We start from the raw sequence: 15691 nt of genomic DNA, 5'->3' as shown, positions 1-15691 counted from the left end.
CTATTTTTTCCAATTCTGCAACCACGCTATGAGATAACTCCTTGGCACAAAGCTGGCGGAAGAAATAGCTCAACTCGGCTAGCGTCTTCCACACATGCTTAGGGACATAGCCTCGGAGCATCGCCGGAAGAAGACACTCAATCCATATGTGATAGTCATGACTCTTCAGGCCGTTGATTCGCAAGGTAGATAAGTTCACTCCCCTCCTCAGATTCGTTGCATACCCATCAGGGAACATTAATGTTTTGAACCATTCTAATACTTCTCTCTTTTGTTCCGGTTTCAATCTATAATCGGCCTTAGGCCTTGTCCATTTCTTGCCGCTTCTAGGAGGTTGCATGTGTTGCTTTGGTCTATCACATATCGTTGCCAGGTCCAGTCTCGCCTTTACATTGTCCTTCGTCTTATCCTTAATGTCCATGATCGTTGCCCAAAGCGCCTCGACAATATTCTTCTCGGTGTGCATTACATCAATGTTGTGTGGAAGAAGAAGGTCGTTATAATAGGGGAGCATCAACAAGGGCGACTTATGAGTCCACATATGCTCCTCACCATATCCCACGAACCTACCATCTTTTTCATTGATCCGAAGAGCATCTATCTGATCATGAACCTCGGCACTGGTCATCATCTGTGGTGCGGGGTCTGTAACCATGACACCTTTAGTAAAGTTCTTGATGTCTCGTCTGAATGGATGCTCAGCAGGGAGGAATTGTCGATGTTTGTCGAACACAGAATATTTGCCGCCCTTCTGCAGCCAATTGAACTGCAGAGCTGCCTTGCACAAGGGGCATGGAAACTTCCCATGAACACACCAAGCGCTGAATATCCCATATGCTAGGAAGTCATGCATGGAGTATTGATACCAAACATGCATGTTGAAGTTTGTCTTTGTAGCTCGATCATATGTCCATACACCATGGTCCCAAGCATGGACCAGTTCATCGAACAAAGGCTCCATGAACACACCCATGTTATTCCTAGGGTGTTATGGAATTATCAACAACAAGAACATATTCTATCATTGGAAGGAGACGCCAGGGGGGAGATTGAGAGGGATAACAAACACGGGCCAACAAGTGTATGGGGCAGCCATCATTCCATAAGGATTGAACCCATCTGTTGCTAGTGCAACACGCACATTACGTGCCTCCCCACTTTTGTTACGATGAATGTTATCAAAGTGATGCCATGCTTCACCATCGGCTGGATGTACCATCTTCTCAGGACTGTATCTTTTTCCATTTTTGTGCCATATCATCTGCTTTGAGGACTCCTCTGTCATGAATAACCGTTGGATCCTCGGTATGAATGGAAGGTACCGTAGGATTTTCATGGGGTACGGACTCTGCCTCTTCTCACCATCACCAGAGTCTACCTCCAGATACCTAGAGGATTTACACTTTGGACAGTACTTTGCATCCGCGTGTGCTTTTCTAAAGAGGACGCAACCCTTCGGACAAGCATGTATCTGCGCATACGGCATCTTAAGTGCACGAAGGACCTTCTGCGATTCGTACATGTTCTGTGGCAGAAGGTGACCGGTCGGAAGGATGGAGCCAATAACTGTCAACATTTCATCAAAGTTCTCTCGACTGAGGTTGAACTGGGACTTTAAGGTCATTAAGCGTGAAATGCCATCAAGCTTTGAAATCTGTGTGTGGGCCATGAAGGGGTTTCCCTGCTGCAGACAACATGTCATAATACGCCTTTGCGCTTGCCTCTGGCTCCTCCTCCTCCTGCTGCCTACGTCCGTCAGCGAAGTGTGCTTCGTGAAAGTCATCTAACCAAGCTGCTACCCCGGCATCAGCATTGTAATCCTCGACATGTTGTCTCACCACCTCCTCTCTCACACGATCGGCTTCACCATGGTGGGTCCACTGGGTATAGTTTTTCGTAAATCCATGCCTAGCCAGATGTGAAGTCATCACCTCCTTTGTCTGCCTCTTTCTGTTCTTACAGTTGATGCAGGGACAAAAAACGGCACGCGCTCCGGGAGCCTGGTCAAATACTTGCTTGATGAAAGCCTCGGTCTTGTCGACCCATTCTCTGGTAATCTCATGGGCGCTCCGGCGGCCCGAGTACATCCACTCACGGTCATCCATCCTCTAACATATATATCACTAAGTAATAAATATAACCATGGACTTGCATCTACACGTCGTTCCTACCATGCATAGGTAAGGATAGGTCCTAATCCCACCCGAGGATGCGTAGATGGTGTTAGTTCCCATGGTCTGGTCCTATCCAAAACAGAATTTCGGCAGCACCTCCCCGCTGTTCTCCAAATACACGTCCCGACAGGGAGATCGTGTATCCGGAGAACAACAGGAAGGTATTGTCGAAACTCTATCTCGGATCGGAGCATACCATGGAAACTAACACCATCTGCGCATCCTCGGGCTGTCCAAAAAACATGGACAATTCGAAACAGATACGGTTATTGATATGCAAAGATCTGCATATTTCTAACCGTATCTCTTTCGAACGGGAGACACCTAACTGGGTTACGTGGAGATACATGACCAGGACAAAGAAAGAGTGGTTATACCTTAGGTGGCGGTGAAGTCAGGCTAGCGGGGCCGTGGCGGGTCGGTGCAGTGGCGAGGCGACGCAGTGCGGGCAGACCTGGGGACACCGGGGTACTCCGACTCGGCTCCTGCAAAAAGAAAGAAAGAAGCAAAATAACGTCAACTCAAAAATTCGGCAGCATCTCCCCTGCACGGTGAGGTTTCCAAACCTAAAACAAAACCACGGCACGATGGCCGACAACCACATATATATCAAGGAACCACATGCAGCTTAATTATCAACTACTACTACTCTAACTACTACAACTACTAGTATCAAGCTGATAAGAAACTTATCTTTCCCATCTCATTCAGTTCCATCATTTTTTCGTTCTCAGCATTCAGAAACACTATCAAGCTTAGAAAATTGTATGACTTCGACCAGAAAGCTTACACAATTTCCACTGCCATATCTGGTGGCACAAAGGGAATTGGCAAATATGTTTGTGCATCATTTCAATCAAGTTCGCTTCTCGTGGAACAGTACATGTTTGAATTCACAAGCAATACATTCCCTGTTAATCCTATTTTGCCTTCTCATCATTTCAACCAGCAAATAATTTTCAGACACTTTGCTTGTCTATAGCAAACAATGTGACAAATGGATTTAGGATGCACAGTAATTTAGTAAATACAGGAATTCTCCTTTTAAGAAATACAAATTCGGATATTTCTATTTTTAACATTATAATCCAGTTAGCCTCTTTTTGCTCACGGAGATAACTTAGTTTATTTGACAAGAAAACAAAGTACTACTACATGATACATTGCAACTGTGCACGAGGAAGAAGTTTTAATTAAATTCTTTAGATGTTTCATCACAGGTGCCAGCTCAGTAGCTGTTTCATCATTCCATATCAATCACTAGCCCATAGCAGCCAAGAATCATCAGTACGGAAGAAAAAGAAACTACTAGTAACTCTCGCCTGAGCTTAAACATATGAGAAACTGTCATCTGAGTTTAAACATCTGAGATAAACAAAATGTCTGAGCTTAAAACCACACTACATTACTGTCAAGCAAACGACATGCAGCAAAAGATCTTACCCTCACAGTTACCTCTAATAATAATGATAGTTATTTAAATTTAATTGCATTTTATATACATAGCATAGGACATTCAAATCAAAGCAGATCAATGGATGCAGAACCGCATGCTGAAATGAAATTAGATTCGATCCGAATACAAATTCACAAAGCATAAAGGGAAGAGAAAGGGGTGGGCATACCTGTTGGGTGGCCGACGAAGACCTGACGAAGGGTACGATGAAGACGCGAGCGCCTGGCATGCGGCGGCGACGACCTTGACTCCTGGCGTGACGGAGGCACGGAGCAGGATGGGGCGGGCTGGCTCGGGCGGAGCGGCGGCGGCAGCGCGCGCGGCTGGGCGTGGCGGGCTGCGGCGGCGGCGGGGCTGCGGCCGAAACGGTTCACGCGGCTTGCGGGGCTGCGCCGAAACGTTTAAGTGGTGAAGCCACTTTGCCGAGAGCCAGATCTAGGAGGCTCTCGGCAAACCTTCCCCCTTTGCCGAGAGCCCCCAGATCCGGCTCTCGGTAAAGTTATTTTTTTTCAAATTCGGTTCGAATTTTTTAACTAGCTAACTGCACAAAAAAATATAAAAAAATAAAAATTATTATTTGCCGAGAGTAGCTCTCGGCAAACCTATTCGCCGAGAGCCCGCTCTCGGCAAAAAATTGATCCAGGCCAGGTAAAAAAAAGAAATCTGCGCCGAGAGCGGGACTAGTTGCTCTCGGCAAAGAGTCTTTGCCGAGAGCAATCCCCTGAAGCTCTCAGCAAACCAAATCCAAAAAAAAATTAATAAACAACAAACGGCTCCGAAAAAATACGAATTTTTGCCGTGTTACAACTTATGCTCTCTAATGGCTATACAAAAAGTTTGGAACTCCAAAACTAATTCGACCGTGACATTGTTTGAAAATCCTAATGACTCCTTCTCAACTTTATTAAACTTATTCGGAGATGTCTCAGATTATAAGAATCATACGCAACCACTTGTGCGAAACATTTTCAATTTTTTACCACAGCCTCCAAGTGTGATACCATGACTTCATTGCAAATATCACAATTTTCCGACTTCGTTTCCTTTTTTAAGAATTTTTAAATCGTTGGGCGACATATGTTCGTGGTCTTCGATTCGTAAAATAAAAGGTAAAAAAAACGTCAACAAGATGTTATTTGCCCTCAATAATGCATAAATAGCATGAATATCATTTTCTACTTAATTTTTTCCCGTGTTTAAATCAATCGCTATTCAAATTTTAATCGATTAAAAAAACTCATAGAAATGCAATTAATTAATTATATATAGCAAATAATTACAAAAATACACAAAATTTTAATATTGAGTACAACCTGTAGTATGTCTGTAGAGAAAAAAGTTTGGAGCATATGAAATAAAAAATTATTTAATTGGAGAGAGTTAGGAGAAGAGAAACACATACACATGAAATATAGAAACCACATTTGCCGAGAGCCTGGGAGGGGCTCTCAGCAAATTTTTGTCGAGAGCAGCTCTCGGCAAAGAGGTTTGCCGAGAGTAGTAACGGAGGGGCTCTCGGTAAAGCGGAGACGCCGTCAGGGCAGGTTACGGCTATGGGCCCGCGGCAATGTTTTGCTGAGAGCCTTATTTTGCCGAGAGCGCGGCCTACGGCAAAGGACCGTTTTGCCGACGGGCATTTTTTGCCGAGAGCGGCTCTCGGCAAAACGGCCCACTTCGCCGAGAGCTGGTGCTTGCCGAGATGCAGGCCCACGGTGATCCTGTCACTTGCCGACAGCCGATGTTTGCCGAGAGCCGCTCTCGGCAAACGTTTTCTTTGCCGAGAGCCCGCGTTTTTGCTCTCGGCAAAAATATAGGATCTCGGTAAAGGACGTTTTCCCGGTAGTGCATGTAAAATTAGTGGGCCTGGCCTTGAGAATTTTTGGCCTAGTGTTGTATACGTGAGGGAGAGGAAGAAGGGGTGAGGTTGAACACGATACGGTGGTAGGGAGACAATGAAGATCCGACGGCTCTGGTTCATTGCATGAGAGAATTATTTGAATTTTTTTTAAAAAAAAAACAGGCGCCAGCTAAAATAGCAGTCCCCTTAATCAAATCTATAAACAAGATACAGTCGAGGCCCAAATAGGCCCAGTTCCTTTGCCTCTCATCTCGCCGCTTGTGGTGAATTGTGATCAGTTGTTGCGCGCGTGCGCAGCGGGGTAGTCGAACGGCAGCGCACGCACGCTGTCGTTGAGCGGGGCGGCGTGGCGGAACCCGTACGCGCGGAGCACCTGGTCGTCCGCGAACGCCAGCGCGCGGCGCATCCCGTCGTCGCAGCTCTCCCTCGAGTACATCGGGTTCCGACCGCCGCTGCAGGGCTGGCAGCCCACGAAGTGCGTGATGAGCGGCCGCCGCCACCCCTTCACCCCGCCACCGGCTGGGCCCGGGACGCCGCCGCTCACTGCCGCGTTCCGCGCCGCCACGTACCGCAGGTGCTCCCGCTCCGCGTGCCGCCGCCGGAGCCCCGGCGTGCGCGAGCGCCGCTCGACGGCCTTGTACCGCGCGGCGACGCCGTCGAGGCGGTCCACGACCTCCTTCCAGTAGCCCTGGAAGAAGTAGTCCGTCTCGACGAAGGTCTTCTTCCCCAGCCTCTCCCAGCCGTTGAGGAGCAGGTAGACGAGCGCGGACTGGTCGCACGCCACGTCGCTGAGCGCGTCCCTGAGCGTCTTCCCGCACCGGGCGTGCTCCTCCGGGTAGGCGGGGTCCTTGCGCGCCAACTCGTCCATGAAGTCGAGCGACCACTGGCAGTTGCGGATGAGGAACACGCCGGCGTTGAGCCCGAGCCACGACTTGCGCACGAAGAACTTGTCGGGCCAGTCGTACGCGACGAAGTTGCGGCCGGCGTACGCGACGAAGTCCTTGTCGGTGAAGACGGCGTCGGAGTCCAACCACCAGACCCACTCCGCCTCCGGGTGGGCGAGCATGGCGGCGCGCACGATGGGGACCTTGGCCCAGTAGCCCCGGCCCGCATGGCCGGGTGCAGGAACTCCCTGTTGTAGATCAGCTCGATCCAGTGGAGGCGGCAGTAGTCCAGCTTGTTCTTGAGGAACCGCAGCATCAGGTGCGTCGCCGGGCACGGCTCCTGCTGCGACCCGGACAACATCACCACGCGCTCCGGCGCGTTCCGGCGGCCGAGCCCGCGCGAGCGCAGCCACTCCACGCGCTTGGCGTCCCACCCGGTGAGGCACCGCCCCGCCGCCACGGCATACGACAGCATCGGGTCGTCGTAGAACGTGCGCGGCCGGTCCTCCGGGCCGGGGATGGGCACGGGCAAGGCGACGAGACCGCCGCGCCCGCCGGGGTCGAGGACCGATGCCGTGCCCACGAGCGCGAGCAGGGCCGCCGCGACGCCGGCCACGAACACGAGTGCGTCGCGCGCGCGCCGGCGCGTCGCCAGCCCCTGCAGCCCTGCGCCGTGGTGCTTGCTCATCCCTGCCGAAGCGGAGACGCGGAGCGAAGCGCCCTCCGACGCGGCGGCCATTCCGTGCTACCGTTCGGCGTTCGCGCGGCGCGGGGCTAGGTCGCCTCGATCGGCTCGTCGCCAGTGCCGGCCCTAAGGGGGGCAGGAGGTGCGATGGCCAGGGGCCCAGGCGGGACCGCGGGATTAATGCAGAATTGCAGAAGCCAGGCAGGCCAGCAGCGCCGCACGCCCGCACAGCCCATGAGCGCGGGATTAATGCAGAACAGCAGAAGCCAGGCAGCCAGCAGGCCAGCAGCGCCGCGCCGCACAGGCACAGCCCGTCGCCCGTCTTGTCTTTCTTTTCAGCAATCAGGACTGAGCCGAGCCGCCGCCAACGCCGCACTGCCGCAGCCCCGCACAGCGTGAGCGATCGGCCGATCGCTACTTCATACAGGAGACGCAGCGCCGCAACAGGCAGCCGAGGGCCCGAGGCAGGGCTCGACGAGGACGACGAGTCGACGACATCTGAAGATTTATCTTGGTTATTGCCTTATGTCTTTTTTTGTGATTTGTGAATCTTGGTTCTAAATTAATTCATGTCTAAATTATCTAGGCCTTAAGGTTTTTTTCTTTGTTTAAATTTTATCTAGTACTCTGTACTCATATAGTTATGTTTTTCTTATAATTTAGGTCAGGTGTAAGAATTATAGAATGTTACCTAAGAAACATTTGTCAGGGGCTACGAAAAGAAAATGAAAAAGACAAGAAGAACAGTTTGTTCAGTCACAACAAGGTGCTTTAGATAAGTTTTTTTCAGCTTCAAGTAGTGCTGTGCATGATGACAACCCTATAGATGCACCTGATAATCAAGAAGAAGAGCAACAACAAGTTAATGATAATTTAAGTGAACAAGTTGATGCTATAGAGAATGAAAATTTACAGCCTTCCTCTCAACCTAAAAATTCAATTGATGATGTGCAACATTCTATTCATGATGTCTTTGATCCCAAAACTTGGAAGAATCTTGATAATAAGGGTAGAGATATTTGGATTGAAAAAGGATCGGCGAGAGAATTGAATCTTGAGTTCCCTATAGATGCTCACAATAGACATTTTTCATATGCTTACTACTCTAAAAAGTTAAGCAATGGTGAGGTGGTTGATAGAAAATGGTTGGTTTACTCTAAACATGTGGATAAAGTTTTTTGTTTTTGCTGCAAATTGTTCAAATCAGATCAGAACAAAAGTTTGGTAGCACACGATGGATTGAGGGACTAGAAACATCTTAGTTTAAGACTCAAGGAACATAAGAATAGTGTTGAGCATATAAAAACATGAATACTTGGAATGAACTTAGGCTGAGGTTGAGCAAAAATAAAACAATTGATGATGATTTGCAACGAGAAATTGCAAAGGAGAGAGAGCGTTGGAGACAGGTTTTAGTAAGAATCGTTTCTGCTGTCAAGTTTCTTGCTAAACATAATTTGGCTTTCCGAGGGCAAAATGAGAAACTTTATCAAGCTAACAATGGTAACTTTCTAGCACAGTTGAAATGATGGATGAATTTGATCCTGTGATGCAAGACCATATTAGGTGGATTCAAAATAGTGAGATTCATCATCACTACCTTGGGCATAAAATTCAGAATGAGATGATTTCTCTTCTTACAGATTGTGTAAAATAAACTATATTAAAGATCATTAGGGATGCCAAGTATTTTTCTGTGATTTTAGATTGTACTCCAGATGTGAGTCATGAAGAACAAATGACTCTAATTATTAGGTGTGTGAATATATCGAGAAATGTTCCAAGGATAGAGGAGTTCTTCCTAGAGTTTTTGAAGGTTGATGACACATTAGGATTGGGTCTTTTTAATGAATTAAAGAGTGCATTGACCTCTCTTGGTTTGAATATTGATGATGTGAGGGGTCAAGGGTATGATAATGGTTCAAATATGAAGGGAAAACATCAAGGTGTTCAGACGCACTTGCTTGAAATTAATCCAAGAGCACTATATATGCCATGTGCATGTCATAGTCTGAATCTTACTTTTTGTGATATGGGAAAATCTTGCAGGTAAACTATTATTTCTTTTATATGTTATATATTGTTTTCATATAATATGCCATTATTTGGGATCTTACTATTTGTGATATTTGAAATCTTGTAGGCAAGCTATTTCTTTTTTTAGCATTATCCAACGTATATATACCATGTTTGCAAAATCTATCAAAAGGTGAAAGATTTTGGTTGACAATGTCCCAGGATTGACAGTTAGGTCTAATACTCGCTGGGAAAGCCGAATAAAAAGTGTTCAAGCTATCAGATTCTAAACTCCTCAAATAAAATCAGCTTTAATAGCGCTAGAGAAGGCTTCAACTGATGACCCAATGGCAATTAGTGAATGTCAATCTTTGGTGAGTGCACTTGAGAATTTTGAATTTATAGTTGGTTTGGTTATCTGGCACGATATTTTATTCTCTATAAATAAGGTTAGCAAGAAGTTGTAATCTAAAATTGTGAGTATAGATGCTACTCTCAAACACATTCAAGGTGTCATATCATATTTTAAGAAGTATAGAGATAAATGTTTCACTTCTAGTATGAATACAACAAAAAACATTGCATCTGAATTGGATATAGAGCCAATATTTCCTACAAAACGTCAACGAAAGAGAAAGAAATATTTTGATGAACAAGATGACCAAGACGAGGAAATACAACAGTCTGCTATGGACTCCTTTAGAAGAGAGTACTTCCTAGTTATGATTGATTTGCAATTGCTTCATTGACTATTAGATTTGAGCATATGACAACATTTGATAATGTTTTTGGGTTCTTGTTCAACTCAGAAAATTTGAAATCCTTGGATGAAGCTGATCTTTGGTTGTGCTGCAAGATTTTTGTGGAAAAATTTTCTCATGATAACTCATCCGATGTTGAGATCAATGATTTTTTTTAGAATTAAATATGTTGCAAGTGACTTTGCCAGATTCTTTGATGTCGGCGCCAGAGATTCTGAAGTTTGTTATGGATGCAGATTGCAATCCAAATATTTCAGTTGTCTATCGAATTCTTTTAACTGTACCTGTGACTGTAGCTTCGGCCGAAAGAAGTTTCTCAAAATTAAAGTTGTTGAAGAACTATGTGAGATCACATATGTCACAAGAAAGGTTAAATGGCTTGGCTATGTGCACCATCGAGAAGGATATCTTAGACACTATTGATCTCGATACCGTTCTTATGATTTTGCATCAAGAAATACCCGAAGAAGTATCTTTTTATAAGAAACAGTGGATATGATGGAGTTCTATTCTTTTTTAAGGTAATCATATTAGTTCTAGAAGTACAAATATATTGCTTTTTTAAGTCTACGTTGTTTCTCGCTCTCGATAATTACCAGACATATTAAATTAAAAATATATTATTGAATTTGATTTCCCTATACAAATAAAATTAACCTATATGTTCTAAAATTTATAGAATCGTAGGACCGGCGCTGCTCGTCGCGAGTGCCCGGTGGAAGGTGGTGTGCCGTGTGCCGTGTACTGCGGACGTGTTTGTAGTCTCGTGCGGGGAAATTAAAGAGCATGACATGACTGCGGCCCCCTGGGCCCTGGGCCGGGAGTTGGAGCGGTCACGTGAGTCCGAGAAGGCGAGAAGAGCGGGGTCAACCAATCCGCGAAACAGGCTGGGGTCATATGATTTTCCTCTTTTTATTAAGGCTCGTAGCCTCGTACGTAGTACTGTATAATATTGGCACTCGAGAGTCGAGATCTGTGATCTCTGGCGACAAAAGGCGCGTTCGGCTGGTCTGAAAATTTCAGACCAGCCGGCCAGCTCGTTCTTCTCACAATGCTACAGTACATCTTTCAGCCGCTACAGTATTTCTTTCTCACAAAACCAGCCGCTACAGTGTTTTTGCTTCTTTTTTCAGACCAGCGAACGGGGCAAAAATGCTCGGAAGTGAGCGTGCAAATGCGCCTCTCAAAAATGCAGAAATTATTAGTTTGGTTAAAATTTCACCGTATATAGATTTATATTACATACAACTATAAAACAAGTACACCTCTGATTTGCTCTATCTTTACCGTACCGGTAACTATAGGCAATCATGTGGGCCTCAGCTACTTTCTAGCCAACCCATAAAGAAAGATGATATTAAACAGTCACTTTTATAGCGGTATTTGGTTATTTGCGAATAGTATTGGTATCTCCCCAACTTCTAGAATGAGTGAACGACTCTTTTAGGTACCGTTCGGTTAAGCAGGAATGGGGTGTTTCAGGCCTGCAACGGTTCCCGCGTAGTATAAATTGTTGAAGGACCCGTCTGACTGGGAATGAATCCTTACTAACTGAACGAGGCCTTAGTGGGATAGATAGAGTAGTTTCAAGCAGTAGATGGAAGTGGAAACAGTGAAACACGAGCTTATAATGGAGAAACCTACATCTGAAAATCAATTACAAAAAAAAAGAGAGCTAGGGCACCATACCTCATTGTTATATATATCTCTACCTGGTAAGCATGCAAATGTGAAATATTCTACTAGTTAAGGGTGTGTTTAGTAGAGATCTAGATTCTTATATAAACGTTTTAGAACCAGAAAGTCTTAAGAAACGTTTCAGATGATTAATCAGGATCACTTCGTGAGATCATTTAGCCGTTAGACTAGATTTTCACTCGCAAAAAAAGAATCTCTTAAACTATTTGCACTATAATCTAGTCTGATTTGCTTTACCATTTACATCACTAGAACCAAACGACACATTTAAGAGTCTGTTTAGGATTGCTCCACTAACTATAACATGGAACAACAACAATAATAAAGTCTTTAAGTCCCAAACAAGTTGGGGTAGGCTAGAGTTAAAACTCAGCAGAAGCAATCAAGGTTCAGGCACGTGAATAACTGTTTTCCAAACACTCCTATCTAAGGCTAAGTCTTTGGGTATATTCCATCCTTTCAAGTCTCCCTTTATTGCCTCTACCCAAGTCAACTTCAGTCTTCCTTTGCCTCTCTTCACGTTACTATCCTGGCTTAGGATCCCACTACGCACCGGTGCCTTTGGAGGTCTCCGTTAGACATGTCCAAACCATCTCAACCGGTGTTGAATAAGCTTTTCTTCAATTGGTGCTACCCCTAATCTATCACGTATATCATCGTTCCGAACTCGATCCCTTCTTGTATGATCGTAAATCCAACGTAACATACGTATTTCCGTGACACTTATCAGTTGAACATGTCGTCTTTTCGTAGGCCAACATTCTGCACCATACAACATAGCAGGTCTAATCGTCATCCTATAAAACTTGCCTTTTACCTTCTGTGGTACCCTTTTGTCACATAGGACACCAGATGCTTGGCGCCACTTTATCCACCCTGCTTTGATTGTATGGCTAACATCTTCATCAATATCTCCGTCTCTCTGTAGCATTGATCCTAAATATCGAAAGATATCCTTCCTAGGTACTACTTGACCTTCCAAACTAACATCCTCCTCCTCCCGAGTAGTAGTGCCGAAGTCATATCTCATATACTCAGTTTTAGTTCTACTAAGTCTAAAACCTTTGGACTCTAAAGTCTCCGCCATAACTCTAGTTTCTGATTCACTCATGTCCGGCTTTCATCAACTAGCACTACATCATCCGCGAAAAGCATACACCAAGGAATGTCCCCTTGTATGTCCCTTGTGACCTCATCCATCACTAAGACAAACATATAAGGACTCAAAGCTGACCCTTGATGTAGTCCTATCCTAATCGGGAAGTCATTTGTGTCTTCATCACTTGTTCGAACACTAGTCACAACATTGTTGTACATGTCCTTAATGAGCCCGACGTACTTGGTTGGGACTTTATGTTTATCCAAAGTCCACCACATAACATTCCTTGGTATTTTATCATAAGCCTTCTCCAAGTCAATAAAAACCATGTGTAGGTCATTCTTCTTCTCCCTATACCGCTTCATAACTTGTCTTATTAAGAAAATGGCTTTCATAGTTGACCTTTTGAGCATGAAACCAAATTAGTTTATAGAGACCCACGTTATTGCTCTCAAGCGATGCTCGATAACTCTTTCCCATAGCTTCATAGTCTGACTCATCAACTTAATTCCTCGGTAATTAGAACAACTTTGAATATGCCCTTTATTCTTGTAGATCGGTAAAAATATACTTCTCCTTCACTCGTCAGGCATCTTGTTCGATCGAAAAATATAGTTGAACAGCTTGGTTAGACATACTACAGCTATGTCCCCGAGGCATCTCCACACCTCGATTGGGATACCATCCGGTCCTATCGCCTTACCTCATTTCATCCTTTTTAACGCCTCTCTGACCTCAGATTCTTGGATTCTCCGCATAAAGCGCCTATTGGTGTCATCAAAAGCGTCATCCAACTGAAAGGTTGTGTCCGTATTTTCATCATTGAATAATTTGTTAAAATACTCTTGCCATCGATGTCGGATCTCATCCTCCTTTACGAAGAGATGCTCCCTTTCATCCTTAATGCACTTAACTTGGTTGAAGTCCCTTGTCACGAACCCTAGCCATCCTATAAATATCATTCTCTCCTTCCTTCATACTCAAATGTTGGTAAAGATCCTCGTATGCTTTATCCTTTGCCACACTTACAGCTCGCTTTGCAGTCTTCTTTTTCACCTTATACTTCTCTATGTTGTCCACACTCCTATCATGGTACAAGCGTCTATAGCATTATTTGTTCTCCTTAATAGCCCTTTGGACTTCCTCGTTCCACCACCAAGTATCTTTAGCCTCGCCTCCACTTCCTTTGGTTACTCCACACACCTCTGAGGCCACCTTCCGAATATTGGTTGCCATCTTCTCCCACGTGTTGTTTATGTCATCTTCTTCCTTTCAAGAACCCTCTTTGATAACTCTTTCCCTGAATACCTCTGACATCTCCCCTTTCAGTTTCCACCACTTTATTCTTTCAATCTTAGCTTGTTTATCTCTACGGGCACGCATCTGGAAATGAAAGTCTACCACCAAAAGCTTATATTGAGAAACAACACACTCCCCTGGTATCACCTTACAACCCAAGCATGCTCGTTTGTTCTTTCTTCTTGCGAGGACAAAGTCAATCTGGCTAGAGTGTTGTCCGCTACTGAAGGTCACTAGATGAGATTCTCACTTTTCTAAAGAAAGTGTTGGCTATCATCAGGTCAAAAGCTACTGCGAAGTCCAGAACTTCCTCTCTCTCCTGATTCCTACTACCATACCCAAAACCTCTATGAACTGCCTTAAAACCTGCGCTTGTAGTACCTACATGCCCATTATGATCTCATCCTATAAAAAGCTTCTCACTACTAGGTACAACTCTAATCAGGTCATCTAAGTCTTTCTAGAACTGTCTCTTAGCACTCTCGTCGAGGCCTACTTGGGGGGCATACGTACTAATTATGTTCAAGACCATATCACCAACGACAAGCTTGACTAAGATAATCCTATCTCATTGCCTTCTCACTCTCACCACACCATTCTTGAGGCACTTATCAATCAAAACTCCTACTCTATTTTTATTCGCTACTGTCTATGTGTACCAAAGCTTGAAACCTGTATTGTGCACCTTCTTCGCCTTCTGACTTTTCCATTTAGTCTCTTGAACGCATAATATATTTACACGCCTCCTAGTTGTGGTATCAACTAATTCTCTTAACTTACCTGTAAGCGACCCTACATTCTAACTACCTAAACGGATCCTAGTTGGTTCGACTAGCTTCCTTACCCTTCGCACCCGTCGACTCAGATATGAAGATCCTTGCTCATTTTTTACTACACCCGGACGTCGATGTAGCGCGTCACTAAGGAAGCGACGACCCAATCTTTGCTCACTTGACACCATGCCTAGATCACGACACGGCGCGTCACCAAGGGGGTGCCGACCCAACCCTTGTCCATTTAACACCATACCCGGGTTCCGATATGGTGCGTCGCTAAGATGGTTACGTCCCAACGGTTTTCTTTCGGGTTTCATCTTCATTAGAATGGCTAGATTTAACGTTGACTCGCCACGCCTATCACAACCCTCATCCTTTACCAGGAATTGGGACCTGCTACGTTGAGACAACATAGACGGAGTTAACTATAACATGATGCTCAACTCTACTTTTTTTTGTCTAGAGCAGATTTTATAGAGTCGTGTTTAGCTAACAAAGTTGAAAATAGAGTTAAAAAGGTGAAGGCAAGCAGTCCTACATAAGCTCTAAAAATTAGGGTCTATTTACTCAAAACTCAGGTGATTTTCACCCTCCTGCCATCCGAGTGACAAAATCGAATCTACCAAGCAAGCTAAATCGAGTGTTTCAAGCTTCTACAACACTCGATTCAACATCTAACGAACCAAATAAAAAGAGATCAAAATCAGAGAAAGAAAACATAGAAAAAATACAAATTAAACAGATCGGTTCTATGAAAGGCAAATTAGAAGAAAAAAAATCAAAGCAAAAAACATAGAAAAAAGACAGATTAAACAGATCAATTCTATAAAAGACAAATTAGAAGAAGATCAAAGCAAAAAAAACATAGAAAAAAACAGATCAGTTCTATGTTAGGCAAATTTGAAGAAATTCAAAGCAAAAAAGAAAAAGAAAAAATATAGATTAAAATATGGAAGACAAATTAGAAGAAGATTAAAGAAAAAAA

The 15691-nt window shown here is 44.6% G+C and overlaps 1 pseudogene; it reads right to left on the bottom strand.

The window, feature by feature from the left end:
• Positions 1–5762: 5762 nt before the first annotated feature.
• On the bottom strand, positions 5763–7157 carry LOC136482394 (probable glycosyltransferase 6; annotated as a pseudogene).
• Between the last annotated feature and the right edge of the window lie 8534 nt (positions 7158–15691).

This window comes from Miscanthus floridulus, chromosome 9 (assembly GCF_019320115.1).
Source record: "Miscanthus floridulus cultivar M001 chromosome 9, ASM1932011v1, whole genome shotgun sequence".
Taxonomy (NCBI): Eukaryota; Viridiplantae; Streptophyta; class Magnoliopsida; order Poales; family Poaceae; genus Miscanthus; species Miscanthus floridulus.
The sequence above is the reverse complement of the archived record's forward strand: the minus strand, read 5'-3'. Positions and strand labels throughout refer to the sequence as shown.